At 42.4% G+C, this 4727-nt stretch overlaps 1 pseudogene; it reads right to left on the reverse strand.

The window, feature by feature from the left end:
• Positions 1-3018: 3018 nt before the first annotated feature.
• LOC111728373 lies at positions 3019-3197 on the reverse strand (annotated as a pseudogene).
• Between the last annotated feature and the right edge of the window lie 1530 nt (positions 3198-4727).

Here is a 4727-nt window from a genome sequence, read left to right on the forward strand (position 1 = left end):
TGCCCTGGTCTATACCATCATCAGTCCAGTTTTGACCTCCACACATAAAATTGTTGGCTCAGATTTAGCCTCTGTGCACAAAGTCAGTTGAGAGTCCAGTTGTTCTCAGGTGGGCTAGATTATGATATGAATTGAGTAATGATTCAACAATGTTAAAACTGACTGCATAGTAGCATCTAAGACTCTAGGCAGGCTGCACCCCCAACTGTAAGGCTTAAGATTATAAACAGGAGAAGGATTAGTAATCCTTGCACTGTTTCTTGAAGCTATGGTCCTCTATTTACAAATGTTTTTTTCTCAGTATGTTACCCTTGATAGAGTGCCATGGTGTCACAGCTCACAGCAACCTCAAACTCTTTTTTTTTTTTCAGTTTTGGCTGGGGCCGAGTTTGAACCCACCACCTCCAGTATATGGGGCTGGCACCCTACTCCTTGAGCCACAGGCGCCACCCAACCTCAAACTCTTGAGCTTAAGCGATTCTCTTGCCTCAGCCTCCCAAGTAGCCTCCCAAAACACCTGGCTATTTTTTGTTGCAGTTGTCATTGTTGTTTAGCTGGTCCAGGCTGGGTTTGAACCTACCACCCTTGGTGTATGTGGCTGGCTCTGTAACCACTGTGCTATGGGCGCTGAGCCATGTTTACAATTTTTTCCAAGGAGAATGTGCTCCATAGGCCATTCATATCCACCTTAGATAGGCAAGTAGCCTTTTCCTTGAGTTTAGTAATTGGCCATTCTTCATGGCTTGGTGTTGATGCAGTTGCAGCAAGAGCTGTTGGCTGTGGAGCAGACAGTTCCCTGACTAGCTAGGTGGCAGTAGAGAGCTAGATTGTATTATTTTGAGCCAGTGAGTTTAAACTTCTTGGCTAGAGCAGAAGTGGTATCATTTATTACTTCTACAAGGGGTTAGGAGAGATTCTGACCTACTTTTTCTAACTGTATAATTTTCTTAGTAAAATGACCCTTATAATGTGCATAAAGAGAGAATTATTCCCCTGAGGAGTTTTCCTGAAAACTATATATAGTTGCCTCATTGTGATTAAGTGATTAAGTCTTCAGAGGGACATATGGTTGACAGGTGGGCTGGTGATTTTCAATATTTGGAGACCCTGGACAAGGACTCCAAAGACATGAAAAAGATTAATGTGGGGAAAGCAAGTGTAGACTGGCTGACTACATAAAAAGTAGTATTATCGGGGTGACATACAGTGTTTGTGGTGTACGAATTATTCATTATAGTTGCAGTTCATCATAGAGTGGACCCCTCCTCAGGAGGGCAGAGTCTTTGTGTAGAGTAGAACAAAGTCTATATGGCTGAATGAAAAATGGTGCAGGAGAGAATGGTAGTTACTGGGGATAAAAGCTCTGCCATGATTTTTTCCTGGGCCTAATTCTGAGGAAGTAGAATTATGGAGTTTGGAGATTTCAAGAGAAACTTTGATTATGTTGGGAGATACAGTGAAGTTAGTATGTGCTGGAAGGTTGGAGTTGAATGATGTGAGGTGGTTTAAATACCAAAATGGACCATAAAAGGAGAAATGGGATGTGTTGAGGGGAATGGTGATTAGATGTCTTGTCCTGGGAGTCAAGGGGAGGAGGACACATTAAACAACCAGTGAGACTGGGCGCCGTAGCAATAGTTGAAAACGAAACAAGGAATTTAGTCCCCCTCTTTGTTCGTATGGTGGGAATGTAAAAGGAGGAAGAGGAAAATAGCCGGGTGTTATGGTGGGTACCTGTAGTCCCAGCTACTCGGAAGGCTGAGGCAAGAGAACTGCTTGATCCCAAGAGCTTGAGGTTGCTGTGAGCTGTGATGCCATAGCATTCTACCAAGGGCGACAAAGTGAGACTCTGTGTCAAAAAAAAAAAAAAAAAAAAGAAGGAATACAGTAGTCCCCCCCACCCCCAATCTGCAGTTTAGCTTCCTCTGGTTTTAGTTTTCCATGGTCAACTGCGGTCTGAAAATATTAAATGGAAAGTTCCAAAAGTAAACAATTCATAAGTTTGAAGTTGCCACTGCTCTGAGTAGTGTGATGAAATCTCGTGCTGTTCCACTCTTTCACCAGGAATGTGAATTACCCCTTTGTGCAGTGGATCCATGATGTCTATCTTCCTGCCCATTAGTAACTTAACGGCCGTCTCGGTTATCAGATGGAAGAAAACTCTGCCAAGTTGGTACTATCTGTGGTTGTAGGCATCCACTAGGGTATTGGAACATATCCCCCATGGATAAGAGGAACTACTGTACATTTTTATTAAGTTCAAGTTATTTGGGGGTAATTTTAGGAATATTCATTTTTCCCAGAGGTAGAAAAATATTACTTACAGACACATAAGCATACATATGGGCACAAATAGGTTATAGTTCACTGCATCATGTAAAAGAGCTCTTCTCTCCCCAGTGGGCTTACTGGCACATTAAAGCTAAGAAGAAAGCTCTGCCGGGTAATGAGGCCCTAGTAACACTGTTTAGATGAAGGCAAGTCTTATGATAGATTATAGAGTTCCACCACAGGTATGGTTTGTATACTATGAGGCAGAGTAGTGGGAAATTAAGAAGAGTTAATGGTGGAAAGTGTTCTCCTTATATGTACTAGGAAAGTGGCAAGATGTCCATGGCTGGGGATGATTATCTCTCCTTGCCCATTGAGTCAGTTGTGGACACAATACGCAAGTTTTCTCTAAGGAAAGTCACTGGGGAGATGGATTTCCCAGGGGGGACTCTTGCTCCCCTTTGTGTTTTAGGGCTAGGAATTTCAATGTCCTATCCTTTGTTATAATGATATTTTAAAATGTCCCTATTTATGAGGGTTCAGAGGAACAGATTGCCTTGGCTTGTTCTCTTATTATTTAAGCTGTAAAACCACGGGCTTGCATTGTGCTGATTTGGCCTTTTCTGGAGTGAAGTCTTCCCCCCCCCCGTTCATAATTTATTGTACAAATTGAGCATCATATAATGAGGTGACATTAGTTTCTCCAGACATGGGAACTTGGCAGATGATATACAGGTTAGAATCCATTTATGTTGCTTTCACCGCTGGAGTTTTTTTAGATCTTAAATTGAAGTATAAGATCATCAAAGCAATGCTTCTGTATGTGGCCAGTACACACAATGCATTCTACCTGTGAGAGTATAAGAGTTGAAATATTTTTTAATACCAGTGAACTAGGATTGGGCATCAGTTTCTGGACCTACCATGATTCCAATCTCACCAAAGTCACAAATTCCATGGCCAGTGTCCTTCAATGTTTGCAGCCACCTCTCAGTATGGTGGGGAAAAAACCCTCCCTGGAGTGAAGTTTATATGGTGTTGAACTAGTGTGCATTTAGGAAAGAGGAGCATTTCACCAATTTACATCATATTTTGGAATAATGTCTCTTTTTTCTGGTTGTAAGCTATTTACAAGTTAATGACCAAGACAGATAGGGTTTAATCCTTGAGACCCAAAACTGGAGTAGTCAGGCGGCACCTGTGGCTCAGTGAGTAGGGCACCAACATCATATACCAAGGGTGGCGGGTTCAAAACCCAGCCCAGGCCAAACTGCAACAAAAAAATATCTGGGCATTGTGGTGTGTTCCTGTAGTCCCAGCTGCTTGGGAGGCTGAGGCCGGAGAATTGCCTAAGTCCAGGAGCTGGAGGTTGCTGTGAGCTGTGATGCCAGCGACAGAGTGAGTCTGTCTCTTTAAAAAAAACAAAAACAAACAAACTGGAGTAGTCGTTCCAAATGTTTCCTAATCTCTATCTCTATTTAGAGATCTATTCATATTTGTTGCCAATAATCTTCTATATTTGACTAATAAATTTTTGAAGGTAAAGACAGTGGGAATGTATTCTAAAAGCCTCTCTCCTATGGTTTTAACTTACCTGTAAGCCTCAGGGTATTCTCCCATACGAATACTAATCAGGCCTGATCCTGTTTAGCTTCTGAGATGGGGAGTTGTGAGTGGTATGGCTATAGACTGCCCTAGGGTATTCTGATTTCTTTGAAGGTCCCTCTCAGGGGGCCCATTAAGCAGTTGTACAAATTGATATAAGACAGCTCAGGAGAATATGTTCTGAGGACCATTCTGAATTGATTACTAAATTATTCTCCATTCTTACAGGGGTCTGTAAAGTATTTAACAGTAGCATGTAAATCTGAGCAAGACTAAGGCCAGGTGGGCACTCAGGTCATTGACCATCCATCATCCCAGGTGGAGTAAGGCAAATAATACATGTTAGGATGGGGAATTGGGAGCACAGGAGTTTAATGGAGCCAGACAGGGTAAAGAGAAGAAGAGGGGGCTGTAGGGGAAGCGGGGAATCTGAGAATTAATGGGTAAAGAAAGGATAGGGGTGGCATACATGGAGGGTTCTGGGTAAGAAAAGGTTGTGAGGTTTAGTTGGGGTGAAGGAGGGGCAGGAGGAGTGGACTGGTGGGGGGAGAGACAGTTCTTAGAGACGTACACTTTGAGATAGATTGGAGACATTTTCTAATTTTTCAGCTTCCTCATACCAAACACAGTAAGCTGACCATTGATGATACAGATCTAAAGGAAGAAGCTGAGGCACAAAATATGATTTTAAAGAGTTTATTTGAACCAGAGTGAGGACAGCTGCATGGGAAATGCTTCCGAGTTGCCTTGGGAAGTGCTGTTTGGCTTTTGTTACAAGCAGGTTTTTTTTTTTTTTTTTTTTTTTTTTGTACGAAAGGTCTTTATTGGTCGGGGGAGGGAGGCTACAGAGC

The sequence above is a fragment of the Otolemur garnettii genome, unplaced genomic scaffold (genome assembly GCF_000181295.1).
Source record: "Otolemur garnettii isolate 467f Iridium unplaced genomic scaffold, OtoGar3 scaffold00153, whole genome shotgun sequence".
Taxonomy (NCBI): domain Eukaryota; kingdom Metazoa; phylum Chordata; class Mammalia; order Primates; family Galagidae; genus Otolemur; species Otolemur garnettii.